At 45.7% G+C, this 25357-nt stretch overlaps 1 protein-coding gene across 4 annotated transcripts in view; it reads left to right on the top strand.

Annotated features, from left to right (window-relative positions):
• The first annotated feature begins 710 nt into the window (after positions 1–710).
• PTPRE (protein tyrosine phosphatase receptor type E) overlaps positions 711–25357 on the top strand; it is a 247570-nt gene continuing 222923 nt past the window's right edge. For 2 of the 4 annotated variants that reach the window (XM_059730034.1, XM_059730032.1), the window contains exon 1: positions 711–782. The gene's annotated coding sequence lies outside the window, so the exon portion shown is untranslated. Of the gene's footprint in view, positions 783–1115; positions 1279–5829; positions 5915–25357 lie in introns of those variants that run through there. The other 2 variants (XM_014611368.3, XM_059730033.1) reach the window with 2 other exon arrangements.

The following is a 25357-nucleotide window of genomic DNA, read 5'->3' as shown; positions in this document are numbered from 1 at the left end:
TTCCCCTCCAGAAAACCCGCGTAGGCTGGGCGCTCTCGTGCTGATGTAGGCGAGGAGACAGTTTTTGCGTGTAGGGCTACCCGCTGTCATTCCCTAGCCCTTCGCTTTTATAACAGTTGGGAGTGGGAAAAGGCTCCAAAAATGAAAGCAAAACAGCCGGCCTGTGACAACCAATGTGTCATTCTGCATGAACATAAGGCAACAACACTTGCCCGGGCAAACGTTATACTGTTAAAATATCAGTGTGGACTATCTATTGCAGGCCTTTCACTCAAGCCGAGCAGTGCTTAGTAAGCAGTCTGGGAAGCGGACTGTCTCCGGGGAGCAGTCCTGCAAGGGGGCAACCATGTGCCTGCTGCCAGGAGCCGCGGGAGGGACGGGCGAGGCGTGCGCGTGAATCCCTTCAGACTCCTCCACCGCTGCCTCGCCACCCTTTTCTTTTTTCAGACTCGAGGGGCCGCTTGTCCGGCTCGACATGTAAAGAGCCGGCTCCTCCTTTCCACTCGTTGTGTGAGGCCGGAAAATCCGGGGAAGCCGCCAAGGGGTCGGGGTCAGGGCTGGGCTCCCTCCCTCCCTTCTCCCCGGCTCCGAGCTGCGCTTTCGCGCGCTCCCGGCAGGCGGCTCCCGGCTCCCGGCGCTCGGGGAGGCGGCGGCGGCGGAGATTCGCCGCGCCTGGAGCCCGCAGCCCCGCGTCGCGGCCGGGGAGGAGCGGCCCCCGCCTGCTGCCGCTGCTCGGGGCGCGGCGGGGCATGCGGAGCCGGCGCTGGGCGAGGCTGCCCGCGGTAAGAGGCGCGGGGGCTGCAGCGCGTGCACGGGGCCGGGCCGGGCCGGGCCGGGGGATGCCGCGCCCCGGGCAGGTGCGAGCCCGCAGGTGTGGCCCCGGCGCATCCCGCGCTGCCGCCGGCTCCGTGCGCCCGGGGAAAGGCTCCGTCCTTTTTTCCTGCGAGCGAAAGCCCAGAGCTGGCGTTTGCCGAGGGCCGGCGGGAGCCTGGGGAGGGGCCCTGGAGCCCCAAAGGCTTGAGAGGCACTTGTCCGGGGAGGGGCGCGTCACTGCTCCGGGCGGGGAAGGAGCCTTTGCTCCTTCACAGCCCAACTTCCTTCCTGAGCAGCATCCTGCGCCTCTGGTTTCCATCGGGAATTGTTGCTGCGGGCGGTGCGAAGTTGTGGAGCCAGGATTAAAAAGTGGTGGCCCGCCAGCGGGCGGTTTGACTTGGAAATCCGTTTTGTAGCGGATGGTAAAGTCTCCGCCACAGCGAAAGAGGATTGAGTTATGTCCAGGTGAGACCCTGGGTCTGTTGGAAGCAGGGGCAACAGCTCCGATGGTTTGCAGGAGGCCGACACGCCACCCTTGATTTTGGGAGGACTGGCAGATGGTGAATCTGAGGGCAGCTAGTTGATCTTCTGCTTGATACTTAAAGCTTTTGCTTTTGCAAGCACTTCACTAACGCCAGGATAGTGCTTAGGGGTGTGGTGCGGCCCGCTGGCTAACTCAGTCTGCAGTCTGGGGTCTCTGAAAGTGATGCACGATGTGTTGGGAGGGAACCGGTGTAGTAATGGGAATGTAAATGTGGGAGCAGATATGATTTGGCTGCCTTTTTGCTACCTAAAGGAACTTCTAAAATTGTGTTGCCAGTTTAAAAAAAGAAAAAGCATGCCTTTTCTGCATGAAGTGCTGGGTGTTTGATCCATACTTAACAACCATATCATGATGGAGGAGATTTAACATTGTTCCCTCTGCTTAAAAATTAAATTCCAACATATGTATCAGGAACATGTGTTTATGCAAATGGTTCTTGTATCATGTTCACGTAGTCTGGTTGTGACAGATTTCTGTGCTGCTGACGTCTTACTGCCTGGCGAGTTTCACCTGGTGGTTTCTTGCCGTATCTTTGTATTTCATCATTTTAAGTGTTTTTGTTTTCTTTTCTTTTCAGTGGTGGTTTTTTGCAGCACTGTTTTATGTAAATGAAAAATAATTGCGCTTGCTACTCCCCGGGAGAAACTTGTGTTGTTGTAGTGGTGATTGAAAAGGGGAGTTCACATATAATGAAGCCTACTCTCTATTCATCCTGAAAGAGAATATAATTCAAATCAATTTGGGATTAATATTGGGGAGGTTTTCTTCAAAGTATGCATATTTTATTGAAATCTGTAATGAGGTGAAATATAGCTGAAGTACTGATTCCAAGAGCCTCCTAAGCTTCCTCAGTGTTTCCGCCTCAGAAGCATCCTAGGTGAATCCAGCCTAAATAAAGGTAAATTGCAGAACCTGGCTCACTCAACTGTTTGGTACCTGGCATTTTTCCTGGGAATACACTGTGCTTCATCCCTAAGTACAATTCCAGGGACTGCTTGCTGTTGAATTCCTAATATTCATAGAGCATGAACCAATAGAGCATTTTCATCCGATGATTTCAGAACCTCCCATAGAAATTTGTTAAATAAGTTTCAGGGAACATCTCTTACCTAGGCAAATTTAAATCACAGATTGTGATGTACGTATTCCAGTAGGAGTAGGCCTGAACTGTAAAATCAGGATTTAGTCTCTAAACTCTCACAAAGTTCATGGCTGTTTACATGTGGGTTTTGTACTGGGACTCATTTGTAAGTTTCTACTTCTGTAAGAGGTTAAGTGGATATTTATGTGTTCATGAAGCTTTAATTGAAAAATATACAGGAATAGATATACAAATGGTTTACACATAGTCTTTAAACAGCATTGAACCCACTGTTTATAGCAAATATTGAATGTAAGTTTGTATTTTTCTCTCTTGGATAGGGGAAGCATAGTTTAAAAAATTAAACTTTCTTTCCTATTTGTTGTCATTTATGATTTATTTTCATGTTTGAGTTATTTTGATTTTTTTCCCCCCAGTTTGTATCCAAAGTTGTGGACACTTTGAAATCTTAAAACCTGTATCTAAAATCTCACAACAGGCTCTGCAATATAAATTGGTTTTCATAGATGCCTCAGTTATTTACTGTCTACACAAGTTGAATTGGACCTGATTAACCCCTTCCTGAGTTTTTCATTTACAAAAAGATTTCAAGATGAAGTTACATAACATGTAGCTCCAAACATTTTTTAAGTTGGACTCTTGCCTGTGTTCCTCTTTGGAAACTGCTGAGCCCATATTCTTTATCTTCTTTCTGTCTAGAGAGTCATTCTTATCTCCCTGTGTGTAGGTGGGCATTCAACAACAGTGGCCACCTAATGAACATTGAGTTCTTCTGGGAGAGTCATTGGGTGAGTGTACAGATGTTCAGGATCACTTCTGGAAGAGTTTCTCTTGGGACAGTGGATGTCTGTACATGAAGCCACAGAATGGTTCTCCAGCATCCCCGGGTGCTTTGCTCCTTCCCTCACTCCTGGGAGTGTTGCTCACTGGATTCCACTGTTTAAATCAAGCAGGGAGCAGAAAATGCCCCCTTCACAATCCCCATATGGTGCAGCAGGGAGACTGGCTGATCCAGGCTGCTCAGTGTCAGCTTATCAGGGCTTCCCTGTATCCAGGTGAGTGGGGCTGCAGAGCATGCTGAGATATGTGTACAGAGGTCTTCCGGCTGTGCAACATCAGCACTGCAAGCTCTCTGCTCTTCAGGGGCTAAGCATTCAAATGTCTGTTTAGGCAGATCCAGGTAAATTTTCCTACCAGGTTCAGCACTGTCACGGCAGGTAGAGGATAATCTATCTGGCTATCGTTATCAACCATGTTTGCTAGAGCACACAGGACTTTTTTGGGGGAGGAGGCTTTGTCTGATTACAAATCCCTAATAAAATGGTTACAATGATTATATTCATTACAAACTCATTATTATAATGAGATAGAGGTAGATGTAATTTCTAGACTTGATCAGAAACAGGCATTTTTCAAGAAAAGCGTGCACAACAATGAAAAACTACAGGTTGTATCTTATAATGTTTTGTGGAAATGTTTGGCTTTTTTTTTTTTTCCCCCAAAAATCCCAAAGCTATTTAGGTTTTAATTGTTTGGTTAAGAAATAGGAAAAAATGGAAAGAACTTAAAAACAGAAACAAATGCATGGGAAAGTCCTGTTTTTTCAAAAATATGTGCAGCCAGCTGTTGTAATTTCTACCATAAGAATTCTTTTACTTTCTCTCATTTTGGCAGTTGTAATAAGCGGGACACTTGGCTATCAAAACCTGAACGTAGTATGACAATGTCTGTCTGCCTGCCTGGGAAAGTGTATTTAAGAAGTGTTATTTGTTAGTTTCCTCTAGTTATGGTTCATTTACTGTAGAATTAATTGATTTGTCATGTACTGGTTTGATCTTAGCTTGCTGCTGTGACTATGTCTGATCCACAATTTGTACAGGCTATGAGTTGGAATAAATAATATGAGACAAGTCTGTTTTAAAGAAATAATTGTAAAGACTATGAGGAAACAGACAGGATAAAAGATCAGATAAATTATATATACTTTTTAAAGTGAAGAAACAACTTCTATTTTTTTTAAAAATTTTCTGTATTCTGGTATATTTAAATAAAATTAGAGCTCCTTACATACCTAAAATATCAGTTTGAGTAAGATGCCTGAACTTCACTAATTTATATAGAGCCTGTGAAGTGCAGGTGCAAGAAGATAATTGCTGCTGAGCATGGATTTTAATCTGTTCTTTATTGTTGCCCTGCTCCCTAGCCAAGGCTTTCCTCATCTGTATGACCTGAACTTTAATCTCAGTTAAAAAGGCCATCTAGCACTTCAGTTTTTGTTTGTGGTTTGTTTGTTTTTTTTAGTCTCTTTTTTAATAGTGTTTTGGGTGTCCATCTTTTCTAAGGCTGCATTTTCTGGTTTCCAGATTATGGAGTCTATTGTCAATTTTACATTTATGAGCTTTAGAGTTGCAGGGAGTTGCAAAAGAGCTCAGCTTCAGGGTTTAATTGGGTGCTTGTACATGTGACAAAAAATTTCTTTGTGTGGCTTAATAGTATCACCCATTACACTGTATGCAAGGTTTGGGTGTTTCAAATGATTTTGCAACATTGCAGACTAAACCACACCTCTAGGTTAGTTTGCATTGTTGCTACTTTTAACGCTGTATCCTTTAATCTAACATCTCAACCACCCTGGCCATGGGAGAGATGGGCAGGCTCTACCAACGATAAAGAAAAAGTATCGGGCCCTTTGCCGCTTCTGCCTCCAACAGAAGCAGGATCAGGCCCCTCACCACTTGTGCTTCTAGCAGCTGGCAGGATGCCTGGTGCTGCCTGGGAATGGGCTGACTTGCCCCAGGGGCACCGCTGGGGGTGCTGGCAGCAGGAGAAGGTGGTGGGGGCAGCATATGAGGCACTGGGAGCCTGGCCCGGCTCATGGGGAAGTTGGATTGTGCCTGTGTGAGCTGGGGTAGCACCCAGCCTGCTAGCAGCCTGCCCAGGCAGCTCTGGAGTGTGCTGCCACCAAGTACCCCTGCAGCTCAGACTGCTTGGCCCACCAATAGCTTGTTCTCTGGCTGCGGACAGGCTCCGGAGTTTAAAAAAAAAAAAAAAAAAAAGATTAGGTTCCTCACTGTAACATGACAGAAAAATTTAAATGGTTTAGTCCTCAGGGTTTTATTTTATACCCCTCCATTTCAATTTAGGGGGCATAGAATAAAACTGAGGATTAAACCCCTCTCACATGTACAAGCACCTGTAGTCTTTTGACTCCCATTTTTCCATGCTAAATGTGAACCTAATGCACGCAGGTGGATATATAGTACATATTTTCTCACAGACCTGTTTGTAGAATTAACACTTAAAAGTGTGACCTTGACACATTGTGTAGAATCTGAGATGAGGGATTTTTTTTAGATAATAAATATTAATTGGGAATAATTTTAATTACAGAAATTGGGCTCCATGACTTCTATAGGACCCCTTCATCACATTGTGCATGTTGGTGTGTGAATAAGGTAAATATGTACAGTAACTTGTTTTATGGTCTATGGGGGACATCCTTTTATTCCATACACTACCTGTCAGCATATTATCAGTGAGATTGTGGCAAATGAGAAAAAGATTACTACATATACCAGAGGGTGAAAGGTAAACAGTGAATGAGGATGAATTGAGCTTCTAGCACAGTGATTCTCAACCAGGGTGCCTTGAGTTCCTTTTAAAGGTGATGCGGGAGCCCATGCAATGTCATCACCAGGGAGCCGGGTTTTCTGTTTCCCACGAAAAAACAGAAAGCCATGGATTTCCCTATTTTATCAGAGACAAAATGGATTTTACTTTTTTGCAGAGAAACCCGCAGATTTCCTGGTTTTGCAAAGTGGTCTGCAGGCTGGCAGAGTTCCTGCCCTTTTTGCAATTAGCTCTTGTAGGCTGTAACCCCCCAACCCTGTCCAGAGAGGGAGGGGGAGGGTAGAAAGAGCAGGGCCTGAGGCTCTTAGTTCCCCAAGGCTTAGTTCAGACTCACTTGCCTTCCTGGAGCCTGTGAGGCTTACAGGGATCTGAGGGGTTGTGGGTCAAGGCTGGGGGACAGCGGCAGGGCTGGGGGGGGAAGCTGGCTGGGGGCTGAGGGAACAGGGAGGTGTTGAGGAAGGATGTGGAGTGCCACCCAGCCGGCAGCACATGAACTGCAAGTGGGGTGCTATTGGCCCAAGTGGGCTCCATATCTCCACGTGGCTTTCCTGAAGGGCCGATAGCGCCCTGCTCTGGGTCCATGTGCCGCCGACCTGGTGGGCACTCCTGTGGGAAGCCTGCTGGTGGCTGAGGAAGTGGGGAGGCATTGGAGAAAGCCCACATGGAGTGCCCACCCAGTCAGCTTGTGGACCCAGAGTGGCATGGTATCGGTTCTTCAGGAAAGTCACACGTGGAGGCACAGAGCCTGCTCCGGCTGCTAGCATTCCTTTCCAGGCCCACGCTCCGCCAGTGGGGCGGTCACTCCATGTGCGGCTTTCCCCAACACCTCCCTGCTCCCTCATCCCCCAGCCAGCTTCCTGCAGGAGTGCCCGCTCAGCCAGCAGCTCGTGGACCCAGAGTGGCACGCTGTTGACCCTTCAGGGAAACTGCACACAGTGTGAAGCCACCCTGCCCCTGCCCCCTGCACAGATCTGGGGGGTGCAGGCGCCCCCTTTTCCCCTGGAGTGTGCACTGCTGCCAGGAGCCAGCCCCAGTCCTGCACAAGCCTGCAGGAGGCAGCAGCAGTAGGGGAGCCAACTCTTTGCTCCTATTGCTCCAGCAGCCGCTGCCTCCTGTTGGGGGCAGGGAACTGCAGTCTTGGGTCCCTGGCCCCATAGCCCTGGCAGCTGGGGGGGCTATTGTGGGGGGCATGAGGGGCACGAGCAGGGCAGGTGTAGGGGGAAGCACTGTGGAGGGCCTTTAATTTTAATTATGGATTTGGGCGGTTTTATCAAAGAGAATTTGCGATTTTTTTTTTTCAGGGAAAATCAGGATGCCTGGTTATCATTGTTACACATGGAAATAAGATTCACAGGATAAATCTAGAGATTTCAAATAGGAAGCCATAGGACCATTACCTGCCTGGCCTGTTGTGGTCTTTCTGAGTTCTTTGCAGCAGGAGTGCTGTATTATTTTTCTGTAGTAAAAAAAAAAAAAAAAAAGTGCAAACTGAGAGTTGGCATTTCCTGGGGAGTGCTTTGAACCTAAGCCAGGGTGTCTTGAGTCTGTTCAGTGGTGCCTTGAGGCTAGGAAGGATGAGAACCACTGCCCTAGCAGGTTACAGTGATGTGTGATTGATACAGAGGGCTGGGACCTAAGAAATCTAGGTTTCTAAGCTATCTGTTATAGATGTCCTGCACAATTGTTGATATGTTAGGCTTTCTGTTCTTGGGTTCTGTATCTTATCAAATTGTTGATAGCCTTCTCTGACCTCAGATAAGTAGTGGGAGAATAAATTAATCATGTCTCTGAAATGATTGGTCATACTACAGTGGCGAGCACCACAAGAAAACCATTGTTACTCAATGCAAGTGTGCAGGTGTATTGAATGTGGATTAAACAATAATGATATAAAGGACTATTAAACACTTGCATCATTCACTATGCACAGTTAGTTCTGTGCACTGCATGAGTCAGATTCTGTGGGGAAAATAATATTAAATGTTTTGACAGACTGAGGGATATGTCTATATTAAAGTATGAATTCCACTTTGGTTTTGTGAACACCATATCATGTTTCCACTTCCATTTTAATGAAACAGTCACTGTGGCTCTCTAGTAAGGAACTGACTTCAAATGGAGAGACATTTATGTGAAGCTGTGGTAGAAAAGGCAGTCATCAACACCAAGTAGCCTAGTACCTAGTAGAATGATAGATTTTCTTCTAGTGGGGTTATTGACTTGAATGACATTCTGTCTAGAGGATGGCAGGAATTTCTCAGTGGAAGGGCAAGGGAAAAATGGGGACATAGGTTGCTCTTCAATGAGTAATGCTGTTGGAGAAGTAAGGAGGGTGGTATTTTACCACCAGCAGCCACATGGCAGGGCCATAAAGGCCAGGCAACCTGGCTTCCTTGAGGACTTGAACTAAATTCAGGACTGTCACAAACAGAGAAAGATTGTGTTTGAGAATTGTTTCCTACAGATCTGTGGTTTTAGTTTATTTTCAGAGTAAAATATGTGTGTGCATATGCTTGAAAGAGATTCCTTTGCTAAATTTATGTAGCTTTTCTTTTAGGTGCCATTTTTCCTTAAATGTTTAATAATTAAACCAGAGCTTCTGATTATCAGCTTGACTCTGGGGGGATTGGAAATGTTTGAAGCACTAGTTTTTGGGCCACCATAAAAGGTGTCAGACAAGGAGTATGCAACTGGGAGTATTCTAAAGAGACCCAGAGCTAGGAATAGCGATCAGTCACTACCCTGTCCAAGCGGGTCTTAAAGATTGGTGGCATTCAGTAGTTCACTCCAAGCATAATAGATGGTTTTTAATGAGCAGGGCTGGTGTGGGTGTGATGTGCATTATTAAGTGTGTTGAAGTTTAAGTTGTAGCCATTATTTGGGTTACCATACACCTGGGTTTTCCTGGACATGTCCTCTTTTTAGATCCTCTGATCTCTGTCCTGGCGGGTTTATGAAATCTGAACAAATGTCTGGGATTTTGCTCTACTCAGCTGTGGGGAGCAACAGGAGGGCGATCAGAGGCAGGAGACACCATGTGCGTCTGCATGCATTACAGACACATAGCCAGCATGCAGTGAGGCGGGGGGGTGGGAACAGCTTCAGCAGCTGGATGCAGGTAAGTCTATAGGGAGCTTGGGTGCTGTCTGTGTTACCAGATTTCTCCATCACTTTGGGGTGTGCTCGTTTATTAGGGATACGTTTCTAGGGTCTTTGTAATTCTCTCAATGTGCTGATTGTGTTACTTGTGTTTCTATATGGCGCTGTATCTCTCCCTTCTGCAAGTCCTCACTCCCAATGGAGCTATCTTGCAGGACTCAATTTTAGTGGGGCTGGGTTCCTTCAGCCACTAAATCAGTCAAACACTCTCACTCTCACTCTCACTCTCACTCTCACGTGACATGCCTGATCTGACTGGGTTGATCAGCATGTACAGGTTGACACTCTCAAAAGACAGGAATCAGTTCATTAAGGTAACAATAAAATGCAGTCAGACACAAGCAGACAGGTGAACAAAATACCTTTGAATCTGTCTGGGTGTCCAGTTGATTCAGTTCATTAGGGCACGTCTGAGCCAAACTGGGTCAATCAGCCTACACAAGCTTATGTGTCTCAAACTTAGCATGTCCCAATCTTTTGTCCTAACTGTCCTAGTAGTGGTAGCCTCTTGATGAGTGAACCCACAGTATTTCTGGGCTTCACAGGGATCTTTGGCTTAGGTAAAAGAAACGTTGCTGCAGACCAAGTGGGGAAGGGGAAGTAGAGAGGGAAAAATACACCCGGTTACCACCAGTGTGACTATAAAAGTTATTTATTGCTAAGTATATGAAATTTCTAATGGTACTAGTAGTAATAGACATGCAAGGAAAAACAAACAAAACAATTACAATATTACCCTGATTTAATTGAGTACTTGGGGAAACCTAGCTCAAGCTTAACTAATACAATTTAGGTTCAGAAAGCTATGCCTAGAGAGAAAAAGAAAGAGAGAGAGAAAGAGGGAGAAAGACAAAGAGAGAGAGTGAGAGCTGGGATCTCATCATTCCAAGGCACTCGGGTGATTTGTTGACAAGCAAAATTCCCAGCACGATCATTGAAGGGAGACAATCTCTTTCTCCCAGCTTCTCGAGAACAACAGTGAATGGTGTCTCCTCTTGAAGCACACTGTTTGCTGCTTTACAGCTTTCTTATACCCTTAGTCCAGCCTCTTCAAAGCATTCTTTTAATTGTGTAAATTAAGAGTGTCCCAAGCCATAATTGACAGGTAAAATCCTGTTATATAAACAGTTTAAATTTAAATGAATTACCTTTTTCAGTGACAAGGGGTTATCTAGTTTGAAACATCTCAAGAAACTGATTAACAACCAGGAAAAACAGCAAGTTTTAAGGAGTAACCAGACACCTAGGAGCCAGCTTGAAATTACTATGACTATAGAAGATATACTGGAAGGGAAACCATATTGTTTCTTTTCAGATGGCTTAGCTATGCTTGCACTGTGAAGTCAGCATCAGTGTTTTGTATTTTACTCAGCTCAGCATGACTTTCAGATTTTACTGTAGTCTTTTAACAGACTTAAGGGGATTACTTGGAGTGTTCATAAATTTTGTGGGGAGGACTTCCACCGGAAAAAGTATGACAGCATTTGTGGTCAGGGCACCAAAGAGCTGGACACTGTGATGAACCCTTAACCATTGTTCAAATGTCACCCATACCCCCGCTGACTCGGTCTCTTGCCTCAGCATTCCCTAACCCGGCAACCAAGTTTTAGTCAATCAAGTTTAAATAGGCCTCCCATACTGGAACCGGAGAATGTACGGCCCAAGATGCCTATTAAACTTTTTTTCTGCTTAGTTCTGGGTAGATGAGGGGTGTGTGTGTGGGGGGGGGGGGGCGGGGAGTAGAAAAAGTCCTTTGTAAGTCTAGCAAGCTGGGTGCCAGGGCTCCCTCAGGAACACAGAGCTGACAGGTAACATCAGAGAGGGGTTTTTTTAGAGGATGGATATGTAGTGGGGTGCCTGCTGGCACTGGAGAATGGTGTATAGATGTGAGCATTGCAACAGGGAGCAGGGGGAAGGGGGCAGAGGGAGATGGGGGTGGGGGGTGGCCTTTGGGGATAGTGAGGAGCTGCATGGCTGGGCTAGGTGCACCGGGGGCTGGTGCCTGTGCTTGTAGGGGTAGGGCACCTGGAAGATGCTGCCCGGAGGGGATGTGGGAGACATAGCCAGGCCACCTGGTGCGGTGCAGGAGCCCCAGCATGAGGTGGGGGGTGCTACTTTTCCCTCCAGCCTGTGCCAGGACTGGATTCGCTCTGCTGCCACCTGCACAAGCCGCAGCCACTGCATTGTGGCCCAGTCAGGATGGGGGTAGCTGGAGGCGCCCTCTGGCAGAGTTGGGAGGAGCAGGGGAGCTTTGGGTGAGGAGTGAGGGGCACTGAGGGCGGGCAGGAGGCTGTGGGCTGGGAGTGCAGGGCATTGGCAGCACCAGGGGGCTGTGGGTTGAGAGTGAGAGGCATCAGCTTGGTGCAGGGGTCAGGGAACTGTGGATAAGGAGTGAGGGGCACTGGCAGGGCTGGGGTCTGCAGGTCAGGAGTGAAGGGCAGCAACAGGGGTGGCGGGGCTGCAGGATGGGACTGAGAGGCACCCTGGGGAGGGTGGGGGCAGAACTATGGGTCAGGAGTGAGGGGCATCAGCAGGACTAAAGGTCTGCATGTTGGGAGTGAGGGGCCTCATCAGGGATGGAGGGCTGCACGGTGGGAGTGAGGTATCCCCCTGACAAGTGTCCTCTTTTTTTGGAACTGGAAATATGGTAACCCTACTTATAGTCCAGGAAATATGTGAGGGGCAAGAGTTTGTGGGTAGTATCTTTTATTGGACCAAGATCTTATCCGCCAAAGTTCATCTAAGTCCATTTCAACTATACACTTGGTCTAATAGAAGATATCACTTATAAAAATGATTGTTTCTCGCATGGTTAGAGAGTTTCATAATGGATATTCACCATGGGGCAGAATTCTACCATCCAGTGTCTGTGTCCCAGTATCTCAGCAAGATATGATTACTGCTTAGGCCATAGACTTTAAACATAACATGAATAGAATACTGCTTTGAATAAATCTTTATAAAAATCTGTCAGCAGCATTCCCCTCCTGCAGACTTTGTATGGTAACCCAGTTTAAACCCAGCAGAATAAATAACCTGTGGGGTTGCAGAAAGAAAACACTTTGTTAATAAACAAGTGGAAATTGAGACTGAGTCTGCCTAACACAATGAGTCAGATGGTATCTCAGTGAAATGACTACAAAATAAATATAACTACCATTAAATGCTGTTCATAGCCTTGGACAAGAATTATTTTTATAGTAAGTGGGGAATATCAGTCTAAATGTGAGGCACTGGAACTAATCCTTGTCCTTGCCCTTTTTTATAAAGAAGTTTGTTTCTTCTACTTCTACTTGTATAGTGAGTGCTAACAGGTTGAAACCATAGTTAAAAACCTTATCTGAAAAACAGGATCAACTTAAAAGAACAAGTAGCAAGAGCAACTGCACAATTGAGAAATAAAGATCTGACTTTCATGTAATTTTTTAGCAATAAAAGAACATAGAAAACGTGAATATAGAGTAGTTCAGTAATTCTATATATGTTATATAAAAAATGGTTGTGGAGATAAGAAACTAATGCTATTTTAAAGGGTGGCCTTTTAGAAGCAGAATTATTTCTTTAAATATAAAGATATCCATGAAGTCTTAATTTGTTGTGCACAGAACTACTCAGATTTTAAAGAAGCTTTTAAAATTAATATATGAATGATATGGGAAAAACAATGCAAAGCAGTTTCCTCAGGCACAGTATGTATGCAAATTTGAAGACTTAATTCACTGTCCACATACGGTACATATTGATACAATGCAGATTGCCTACATTGCTTGCTTACTGACTGAAAAGTTGGACCTGCAGGGAATATGGCCATTGCAACCGTCTGCATGTTGTTGCTTGGAGTACAGAGGATCTTTTGATTAGCAATTGTAGAAAAATGTGAAAGCTTTTTCTTTAGTGTGAGCCGTGGTAGTGAACAGATCTTTGTTTCTTGATAGTCGTTTTATTATCAGTTTCTGGATACAGAATGAACAGTTTTTCATTCATGTTATATTATGAAGTACAGTTTGGTGTGCTGTGATCCAAAGAAATGTAACTTGGATAGAGACATTATTAAAGTGGTCTGTATCCTATGCTTTCTGCAGAGTATATGTAGAAGTATTACTCATACGATGCTAGTTTTACTGGTTGCTTGTTCTGTCACTTGCATTTCTGTGTAATGATTCAAATACATTGAGCTTTAACTTATTTGTTCAATGATGCAGCAGAATTCAAGCTTAATGAAACATGACTGTAACAGGCAATTTCCTGTGTACAGATATTCTATAAAAATGTAATCTTGTTTTATTTTCTTTATCTCTTGTTACCTGTGCCCTTCTTGTTAATCCTACTGAATGATGTTATGTTGTATTCCCTGTACAGCTTAATACATAAAGTTATTGTGTACTACAGAGTATAATAACTTGAAAAAATGACTATTTTGAGTCTTGCCATGTTTACTAAAATTATACATATACTTTTAAAGAATATCTAACAAATATTAATATTTTGTATAAACCAGAGCTGAAATGAGATACTGTGCAGGAAGAGGATTAAAGGGAGACCTGGGAGAGGCAATTTGCTGAAGCATTGTGTGTGCATCCACTGTAAAATAGTTTATGCTCTAACAAGATGTATTTTTTTTTTTGTGGTGGTTATTGTGGTTTTGGAATCTATTTTAGAGGCACGCATACAGTGTTATTTTTTAATTCTGTGTACTTTCAAAGGTGTAATGGTTTTACTGGTGATATCATTTGGCCTGCAGAAATATTTTGCATTCAGTGCACAGTGAATCTTTGACTGGGAGAATAAATTGGAGATTATTTTTGCTGGTAAGAGGAGGTGATGCTTATGATGCATATATAGAATTGTAGCTCTGTTAGCCTGCTTTTTTGTATGATAAATAAAACTTTTGGTAAATCACTGAAAATGAAAAGGCTGACCTTTGAACAAGTTAGAACAAAATATTAAGGGCTCTTTTGCCTATTTTCCTTTCTTTTCTTGCACAGAGAGGACAGGAGAGAGAGTTGATCCTGGAGACTTTGGGCACTGTGTCCAGAGGCATAAGCCATTTCTGCAAATGCTCAGTACCTCTTCAGTATTATTCATTCTTATATGTTTATAGACTTTGAGAACATACCTGCAGAAACCATGGTACCAAGGGCTAGTGCTCCCCTGAACAGTTAGTACTCCCCCCGTTAGCAGCACTCCCTTTAATAGGGCAACACTGTTCACAGTGCATTAACATACTGTGCTTAGGGGATGAATGTGTTTAACTGTCCCTTGCCCAGCCCTGTTTGGTTACCCACAGACCTGAACCCTTGAGGATTTTTATTGATAGACGTCTCTGGGATATTGCAAAACATGCACGATAGGCAGCACTAGCCTTTTCAATAGCTCTGAAAGATATTATGGTGGCCTAACAAAGAACTGCAGAGTTAAGTGGTAAAATCCATCTGCTTTTTTCCAGGAGATGAGATACAGCAATATTTTATTTACTGTTTATTTACTATTATTTTCTAGCTCCAAAGACTTCCATTAAGATTGCAGCTGTCACTGTGCCAATGATGGTGGTTCCATAGATTTAATGCTCACTTGCATCCGGGGGTGAATCCAGGAGGTGTGCATTGGTGCAGTTGCGCTCCCCTTTGACCCTTGGTCCACACAAAGTTTAGAAGAAACTGGGCACATCTACATGAGACATTTACCATGGAGTAGACTAATTTGCTCCACAATAAATGTCTCATGTCTACATGTACAGAGCTATTAGGCTGGAGAAAACTAATAAACTCCACAGCAGGGTTGTATTTGTAAATACAAGCACTATTCTGCTGCAGAGTTTTTTATTTTGCAGCACCGCATGTACAGACACTGATGTGGCTGGCTGGGGCAGGAGGGTGCTTTGGTGCGTGGGCTGTCTGCTGGCTAGACCTGCAGTGGATCTGTGTTGTGTTATGGTATAATGCACCACAGCATCTACACCCCCCTTTTTAAAATCCTGGATCCTGTCATGCTTGTGTCAGAATGATGCCTTTATATTCACAGATATTTGCAGATTAATAAAAATATAATATAAGGTAAATTTGGCTTTGTAATACTTTTCAGCCGACTAATAGCAGTTTATCACAAGTCACACACAGACTTAGTATATATGATACTAAAAATTGGAGCCCAGGTACAGAAGCTACACTTATTTCATGGTAGGCACACGGAAAGCACTCTACAGCCATGATGAACACATGGTTAGGGCACATAGAGCACTGTAAAAATGGTGGATCCCGCTCTAAGATAACCCTGGTTGGATGTGGTATTAGATTTCAGTGCTTTAGGTTGGAGCACTGCAATGAACATCTGTCATCATGGCTCATGTTACATCACATTCTGCTGGCAACCTAGAGGGCTTTGTGGCATCCCGCTTACCCGCTCTCACAGGGCAGCGGTCTAGCCTTAGCCAGAGCTAGATTGTTTTGCCTGAGCGCTGGACTGGTCCCACCCCCAGGCTGTCACTCACAAGTCAGTGAAGCCCCTGTATCCAGCACCCTCCCAGCTTGTTCCCTCCAGCTAGCTATCAGACACTGTCTAGTATTGCTGCTTAGTGTGCAGATTCCATCTAACTTGTCTGGGCATTTTTAAAGATTGCAGCTTTCGATTAAGTGCTGTGATGATTGTGTATGCCTGCATTCACACGGGGGGCTGTCCAAGATGTTCATCTTGTGTTGTATTGAAATGTCTATATCCAGACCTCAGTCTGTTCAGCTTGACTCATACTTCTCCGTCAAGGTCGTGCCCAATGGGGGACAAATTTGGTGTTGGTATAAAATGCTATAGGATTAGAATTCAGACCAGATTGCTCTGAATGATCCTTTCATTTCCATTTACGCCACCCCTTATCTAAATTTAGCACAAGGACACAGTACCTGGTCTGCCAGACTTTCCATGGGACCAGAAACCTGGCAGCATGGGAGTGGTTAGGGTCTGTCTTCTTATATCACTGGGTCAAATATCCAGTGGTGCAGGGAATATATCTGTGTGGGTGCAAGTTGTGCAGCCTGTCACTGGCGACGTGTAGGAGGTGCACGCAGGGGCACGTGACCCCCCTGAGATTGGCAGTGCACTCCCTGCAAAAAACGCTGCTGGTTGCGCCTGTGGGTGGTTGTTGCTTGCTACCCTCCCCCGCTCCTCATTGCTGACACCGCCAGCAGCATCTGTGGATGGTCCCCAGTCACTGCTGGTCACCGCTGCTGTTGCCAGCAGCTTCTGTGGGTGGTCACTGACTGCTGATTGGCACTCACCAAACCCTCTCCCTGCCACCAACATTGCAGGAGCTCCCTGCTTGGCCCTCCCCCACTGCCAACGCTACTGCAGCTATGTGCAGGAGCTCTCTGCTTGCTGCTGACACCGCTGCCTGCGGGCAGTTGCTGTGCCCCCACCAGCCTCCAGGGGCACGCAGCATTCATGCAGTCTGTTATGAGCCTGTTAAGTACAGTGCTGAGCTTTTTAGTGTGGCACCTTCTGGACCATACAGGAGCACGGTAATCTATTGGGAAGTAGTATACCGTTGCAAGTGTGGTGATTTTGAGCACTTTGAAGTTGGCACCTCATGTTGTGCTGGCTAAACATCTTAAGGCAGCTACCCATACAGAAACGTCACTACTGATCTCCTGAATGTGATGTTTATTAGTGAGGGAATAGTCTAACGTGACTCCTTGGTTAGTTGGGATATGCTCATGAGGAAGGATATAGTTGGAAGATTTACCAAAAGGTTTGTTTATTATGTAAAAAAGAAGGCTAACAGAGCAGCAATTCTAAATCTGCATCACCTCCTCTTATCAGCAAAAATAATCTCCAATTTATTCTCCTACTCAGATATTCAACATGCTCTCGGCTCAACCCTTCTCCATGTGGAAGACCTGATGATGCTGATTCGTTGATGCTCCTCACTGATCTTGAACCTCTCAAACAACCCTCTACCCCCTCTCCCCCTCACTCGCCAACCTCTGCACTACTGGCCTGGAACAAAGCAGAGGTGCCAGGCTCAGTCTCCCCTACTGGTGTTGGGGGGCTTATCAGTTTGTGTTACATTGAGTGGGGCCATAGATCTGGATAATTGTCTACAGACCACCCCTTCCCTCAGGGTCATATTGCTTTCCTGAGAGAGGCCCCCGTGTTTACCTTAACACAAACCCTAACTAAACGTACCTTGATGTACACTGAAAGCTTTTTTTGAGCCCCACAGCTGAGATATAACCAACAGGTGAATCTGCATTTTCGCTGATGATCCTCCAGGCGCTGTTTGGCAGAGCAACTACAAATGAGCACTGCTGTAGGTAAGGTGAAGCAGGAAATGGGAATTCTTCCTAGCAAAACATCCCCCACTCCATCCCTCCTTCTCCTTCCAGAAAACTGGAGTAGGTTTATGCCTCCAGGTCCTGACGCTCGGGTTTCCCAGGCTCCCACCCGGCTACCGCAGCAGGGAGATGGAACCCAGGTGTTCTTCCCAGTTGAGAGGCAGAATGGGTCTTCTGTGCTGTTGTCAGTGCCAGGTCATGAGGAGCTGCATGGTTTCTGGCCACAGGTGACCCTTGTTGTGGGGGGCTGGAATGGACAAGGATGGCAGCTGTGGGGGAATGCTTTATATCTCACATTGATTGGGAGATGCTTGGGGGCTGTGGGGGCGCTGGAACAGGAGATACAGTGTATGGGAGCTGGTGACCCATGGTCCAAGGAGCCAGGAATGTGTCCAGCAGGGCCTGCCCCAGGGAGCATCAGTGTGGGAGGGGATGGCAACCTGGCTGCCCAAGACCCACTGCCAGCCGTTGACTCAGCCTGCCTTCCAGGACCAGCTTGCTACCCCTGACAACCATCGGCATAGGTACAGGGCCCCAAACAGAATGCAAGGAGTGTGGGAGGGCATCCCACCAACCCATTACGCCAGGCCATTATGGTGCTGGGTCTTGCTTTGGGGGAATGGTGGAGCCTCTGCAAGGAATGGCAGCCCTCTGGGTTCTAGTCCACGTTCCAGAGCCGGCAGCATTCCACAGTTTTTCTTTGTTATGCAAACGAAAAGTTTGGTAGCTGCAACATTTAATTAAACCAAGAGGCAGCAGTTTCATGTGTGGCATTCACCCTGCCACCATAAGGTTTTGAGTTTAAATTGAGCCTCCTGTACTGAAAGGTGTCATTGGGTTAATCTGGAGATATGATAAACATAATGCTGGAATTTTTGTGTGTGTGAGTGTGTGTATTTTAACTCCTATTAAACCAGGATTTGTTTTTAGATGTAGCTGTAGTCATGGACTCTTGATGCCTTGAGCTATGGTCTCTGTGTGCACAGCTGGGGAGACTCAAGTAATCTGGTGAAAATAATCAAGTTAGGAAAAAAATTATTTTGTTTTTAAAATATACTTTTAGAAATACAGTGAGCCTGATACTTAACTGGAGTGGAGATGTATCATTTATGCCAGCTCATGATTTGGCTCAATTTTTGTTTTTGGAAATGTTGTGGAAGCCAATTTAGACTCAATGGCTAACTTCACCGAGTGAATTAGCAGTAGTGCAATCCTGCCAGACTGTCTTTAATTATCTGGCCTGAGCAGGACTCAAGGAAGTTTAGCATTTTTTCAGGATCAGGTCCAGGTCTCCATTCAAACATTTTGAAGTGACTGATTTCACTGGAAATACATAGGAGCAATATCTGTAACTCTATGAATATTTTAACAGTACTTTTTAATGGTAATCTGTCTTGCCTCAGAGAAGGAAAAGGAAAGTATGTAGCATTTCAGTTCTGAAAACTTAAACTGAAAAGAATCTAATAAATATGATCAATTCCTACTGAAATTTATCAGTTAGACTGAGATGTACTATCAAGTTAAAAGGGTATAGCTGAGCCTAAATGTGAGATGATAAGGTTTCAACTGAAAATGTTTGCACAACTGAATGAAATAAATCTTCTTTGGCAATCTCTTTCAGTTGAGGATGATTGTCTTCCATGATTGTCTTATCTGTGTGTCCGAAAATGGCTGATGACAGGGATCTCAGTTTTCTCTTTTTAAAAATCACAAATTATGTTATTAAACCCCCCCAAATCTTCAATTAAAATGAAATGCCTCTCTCTCTCTCTCACACACACACACACACACACACACACACACACACACACACACACACACACACACACACACACACACACTGTGTGCGTGTGTGGTGTGTGTGTGTGTGTATGTATGTATCCGTTGAACACAATGTTTTATTGATATATTCACAGTTTTAAAGCAATTTGGAAGTCTATCAGTGCCTCAATCACTATAATAAAATAAATCCTAAATATCTATAAATTTTGGTGTTTGATTTTGGGTTTTTTATCAGGGAAAATCAGAGCTCTCCCTACCCCCTTCACTTACCAGGATGTAGGTGCAGCTGTGGCTGTCCCCTCTCCCCTCTCATTGCTTTATGGCACTGAGTAGCTTTGACCTGCCAGTGTCCTGTCCTGCCATGCCATTGCTATTCACTCTTGACCCCCAGCCCTGCTGGTGCCCCTCACTTCTGCTTCACAGCCCTGCTGGAGGGGCTCTCTGCTGTCGGCGCTATTGGGTCAGGGACCTGGCTCTGCAGTCCCCTGCCCCGCTCCTGAGCAGCACCTGAGCCCTGGCTACTGCCTGCGAGAGACAGCAGCTGCTGCAGAAGAGCAGAGTGTGGTACGCAGCCCCTCTTCCCCCATGGGCTCCATGGCCAGAGTGGAGCCCACGGTGGGGGGTGGGGGCAGAAGTGGGTAGAAGCTGCCCGCTGTGGGCTCGGGCTCCCCACCCTGCTGCCATCCCTCTAGGGCCTCCATGGCCCAGTGAGCGGGACCTGGCACAGCAGGGCTGGGTGGGGAGGCTAATGCCTCTGATGGGAGCTCCTTGCTGCCATGGTGATGTGCCCCCTGCTGGCCTGGCAGCAGTAAGGGGCACAACTCTGCACCCCTGCTTCCCGCTGCTGCTGGGCAGACAGGGGTGCTTCACTGTGGCCATCAGTGACTGGTGCCTCCTGAACCTGGGGGGGGCACCCGCAGAAGCTGGTGACCCTGTCGGGGGGCACCAGCCCTACTGACAGCATCAGTGTTGGCCGTCAGGGAGGCACTGGCCCCGTCAGGTGGGGCACGTGCATCCCCGTGCGCTCCCTACCAGTCACCTATGGCTGTGGCAGCATGGGGCTCCCAGCAGCAGCACTGAGCTTCCCCATCCTGTTCTGCCCTGCTGCGCCAGGTCCTGCCCACAGGGTTGTGGAGGGGAGGGCAGCAGGCCGGAAGGCCTGAGCCTCCAGCTGGCACCCTGCATTCACCCTGTGTACAAATCTGGGGGGCACGTGCCCCCCATTCCTCCACAGGAGTGCATGCAGTCATGGGGAACCAGCCCTCCCCACCCCATGGAGGAGCTGCCCATGACCCCATTCCCCACCCAGGCCTATAGCCATGCATAGCCCCAAGCCCTGCTCCACCCCGGCTGGGCAGCAGCTGCAGCCCTACCCAACTCCCTCCCTCAGTATGGGGGCCTCAATTCCCACACCCCACCAGACTTATTTGCAGGAGCTGCTCCCAGGCTGCCTGGTGACCATGTGCATGTGTACATGCACATGTGCACATGGTGCCCCCTGCCTGACCACCCTCTTCCCTCTCCCCCCAGCCTTTGCAGGCTGGAACTAATCCAGCCTGCAAGGGGAAACCCACTATTTTCCATGTTTTTATCTTTAAAAGGTTAAAATCAGTGGTTTTTCTTCTTTAAGTGAGAAAAATCCAGTTTTTTCTCCTTAATATGAGAACCTGGGTTTTTGCGTGGTGAATGGAAAACCCGTATCCCTGCTATTGTGGGCTATGTGGGACTGACAGACACTGCTGCAGCTCAAACATGCATTTCTGTGTATGTGTGGGGGGTGGAGAAAGGGATGGTGCTGGAGATGTGTTTCCATGTGTGGTGGGTGGTGCTGGATAAACAAATAACATCTTGGGTATTAAACATTGTTGAGAAAAGACGGCTAAACCTAACGTAGACAGATCACTCTGCCCTAAAATTAAGACACATTGATCATGACATTTAGGCTGGCTGCTGATAATTTATAGCATTGTTATTTATAAAATATATTCATATGTAGAAGTAGTATCACCATAGCAAGATCCATTTCAATGTTGTCATAGGTTTTACTAGCTTTGTCCCTTATCAGTTCTAAAACAGTCATATGAAAGCACTAGTCAGTAAAGACTAGTGAAGGTTTCATTGCTTGTGACATTTAAAACTCAGTTGAATAAAATATTAAATCATGTGCTTTTGAGAACAGTCTTGCATTGGTAGGAAGATACAGTAAACAGTCTAATAAGTCTTTTTCCAGCTCTGGCTTCTGACATTCTGTGAAGGTACTAAAGGATATTTTAGAATGAAATATGTATCTACAGGATCTCATTCTTTGCAGGCAGGTACTCAAAACTGAAGGTTTTTTGAGTGGGTTTTTTTTGTTTTGTTTTGGTTTTTGTTTTTTGTTTTTAATATGGATGGTACATATATTTTTGCTGCTCTTTGTTAAAGAAAAATGAGTCATAACAGCTAAACAAACACTAGCATAAAACTAGAAAAATGTTGCAATTTAATGCAGGCACCTACCCTGGAGATCTTCAAAAGGAGACTGGATGCACACCTTGCTGGGGTTATTTGACTCTAGCAGTCTTTCCTGCCCAGAGCAGAAGGGCTGAACCTGATGATCCCATGAGGTCCCTTCCAGCCCTAAACTTCTGTGAATCTGTGAAATACTCTTTTTAATGATGTATTTAAAGAAATAGGAGATTAATAAAGGGATTTGGGAATAATCCCAGTGGCTAACCATTTGTGCATCATAGTACTGTGTATCACGTTACATGAATTAAAAAAATTATGATAAGCCTAGCTGATAGTGGAAAGAGAATTGATGCATTAAAAACTAGTAAAATGTTTGCAGATATTATCTTTATAATTATTACTTATATTTATTAAGTCTTGTGAATACAGTACACATGGACATACACATGCACACAGATTTAGTGTAACAGAATACTGTCAGAATTGACAGGTCCGGAATATAAGTCCCTATAACAAATATTGTATCCCTTGGATACTGAACAGGTATCTGTATTTTGTGACCACGGTACAAAATATTAGGGCTGTGCAAAATTTTGCTAAGTCTTTCATTTCAAAGCTGTTTTGATGTGTTTCAACCTCAAAACAGCAAAATCAAAACGAGAAAAAGGCTTCAAAATGGCTTTGAAATGAAACAAAGGCACTCAAAACATTTTGAAAGTTTGAAATGTTTTGAGTTTCGAAGCCAGACTTACTTGGCTTCAGTGCCAGCCCCAGCTGGCAGCAGCAGCCTGCTGTCTTCCCGCATGCAGATCCGGGGGCCCGGGCCCCCCGGGAGAAGTCTGGCACAGCCCCACTGCCCTCCCAGGGGGGCAGACACCTGGATCTGTGCGCAGGATGACAGCATGCTGTCACTGCCGGCTGTGGCCAGCAGCAGCAGCAGTCTTCCCAGCTTCTGGCATGGGCTGTGCCCAGTGCCAGTCCCAGCTGGGAGCGGCAGCCTCCTATCATCTGGCATACAGATCCAGGGACCCGCCCCCCAGGAGGAGTCCAGCACAGCCCCACAGCCATCCCAGGGGAATGGGCCCCTGAATCTGCGTGTCAGATGACAGGAGGTTGCCGCAGCTGCCTAGGGCCAGTGGCAGCAGCACTCTTCCTGGCATTGGGCACGGGGTGCCCAGTGCCAGTCCCAGGTGACAGAGGCAGGCTTCTCCCATCCAGTGTGCAGATCCAGGGGTCCACACCCCCAGGGGGTCTCCAGGGCTGTGCTGGATTCCTCCTTGGGGGTGCGGGCCTCCAGATCTGCATGCTGGATGACAGGAGGCTGCCACTGCTGCCTGAGGCCAGTGACAGCAGCAATCTTCCTGGCGCTGGGCATCCAACATTTTAAAAACTGGATGTATTTAAAATGTAAGACTAAGCTTACAAACACCTAAAACATTTGCAAGCCCAGTTACAAAAGTATGGAACAAACCTAGGTCTTCTGATTATGCTGCATAATGTCACATAAAATATACTTTTTCTGTGGATTATATTAATTTGTCTTCTGTCCTTTTATTCTGATATTCTTCTATGACTGAGCAGTATTTGTAAATTGTCACTGACAGCAAGGTCGTTTAAAGACAGATTTCATATTGCCAAAGAAAAGCCTCTGCATAACGAAGCTAAAATGTAAAGCAATATATGCTTTCCTTGCTAAATAGAGGGATCAGTTGAAATGGATTTGCATTGCTATTGTGCTTGCCATTGTCAAAACCTCATTAATTTTAAGTCAATCTACCTAGCTTGCTATTTTAAATCACTTTTGCATTACACATATGCTGATCAGTATTGAAAAGCTAAGTTAAAGCTTCAACTGGAGGCACATTTCAAGGTCATATCTACAACAGATTATTAGCCCAGTTTTACAGATTGAACCCACTGTAACTGTATGGAGATCTGGATTTTTGGTGACACAAAAATGCTTCCGGGAAAGCTGGGAGAGTCGACACTAAAGGTAGGAGGTTGACACACTGTGAAAGGTTCAAGGTCTTCCGGGCTAGCTCATTTAGAAGGGTGCATGCATGGATGTCCATTGCCCCTGTTCATCCCTTTCTGGCATATCACACACCTGTTCATTCTTTCTGTAATATTTTATAGAGAAATGCTGCTTTAGGAAGTTGCTGTAGTTGCTGCATAATTTTATTTGGCAAGTTCATAGTTACATATAGAAAATTGTAATCTAATTTCCTAATATGAAATATGGGGTGGGTGAGTGGGGCAGGGATGGTGGACTAGATAAGGCAGCTTGCCACAAATCCAAAGACTGTCCTTAGTTAATACAGTTGTAAACTCACTTGACCTTTTGGACAAGGGAAGTTAAAGGAGTCTGGATGTGAGGCTAGTTAAAGAGCCCCTTTGGCTAAGGAATCTGTCATGGGTTCTAGTCCAATGTGCTGGCAGCCTAGGGACAGGTCTCCTGGTTTCTTGAATGTGAAGTATTAGGATGAAAAATCACCATCATTCTACTGTAACTGAAAGAGTGGTAATATTAGCTGCTGTAATAATACTGTGTACATTTTCTATGCCTTCAGTTTTAAACAGTTTTAGCTGCCTATCTTGCTCACGATGTTGCCTACTCCCCGCTACTTAAGGAAAAAGAACCTTTAGTTTGCTTTTAAACTGGTCATCTCTCTGCTTCAGATCCTTGAGTAATTTTATATTGATATACAAAACCAAACATATATTTATTGGGGCTGTGCAAAACTTCGGCAGCTGTTTCAATTTGGAGCTGTTTCAGCCTGTTTCGGCGCCCGAAACACTGAGTCTGAATGGGAATAAGAGAGCGAAAAAAAGCTCCAAAACTAAATGAAAGCATCTGAAATGTTTCGGAAAATTTTGGAGTTTTAGAGCTGGGCTTGCAGGGAAACAGAAACTAAGAAGGAGGGGGGAGGAGGTGGGGGAAGGACTGCTCTGATATTGACATCTGTAGCTGTGACATCTGACATCTGTATTTGCGAGCTGTCCCTGAGGTCCCTTCTAATCCCAGTGCTCTGGGGGAGGGATGGCAGCCTGCTGTCATCCCGCACGTAGATCCTGTACAGCCCTGCAGCCCTCCCAGGGGGTGTGGGCCCCTAGATCTGCGTGCAAGATGACAACATGGTGCCACTGCTGGCTTGGGCCAGTGCCAGCACCCGAGTCTGTTCAGCACAGCTCACACCGAGTGCCAGAAAGAACCCAGTGCTGGTGCTGGCCCTAGTTGGTAGTGGCAGCCTACCATCATCCCGTATGGCGTACGCCAATCAGAGGATCCACGCCCCCCCCCCCCGGAATTATATTAATCATTTTAACATCTAAAATGAAGAATTACTATAACTGTCCTAGCATTGGAGGTTAGGTACTGTTTTATTTTAAAATTATTTTTTTTTAATTCCTTCATTAACCTTTTTAACATTTCTGTTAATGAACTATCCTTTTCACAACTTTTCAGCTCGGAGTACTGTAGAACAGGGCTGTCCAACTTCAGAGGGGCTGGGGGCTGCATGTTGTATAGGCCATATGCAATAGCTACAGTTA

The sequence above is a fragment of the Alligator mississippiensis genome, chromosome 6 (assembly GCF_030867095.1).
Source record: "Alligator mississippiensis isolate rAllMis1 chromosome 6, rAllMis1, whole genome shotgun sequence".
Taxonomy (NCBI): domain Eukaryota; kingdom Metazoa; phylum Chordata; order Crocodylia; family Alligatoridae; genus Alligator; species Alligator mississippiensis.
The sequence above is the reverse complement of the archived record's forward strand: the minus strand, read 5'-3'. Positions and strand labels throughout refer to the sequence as shown.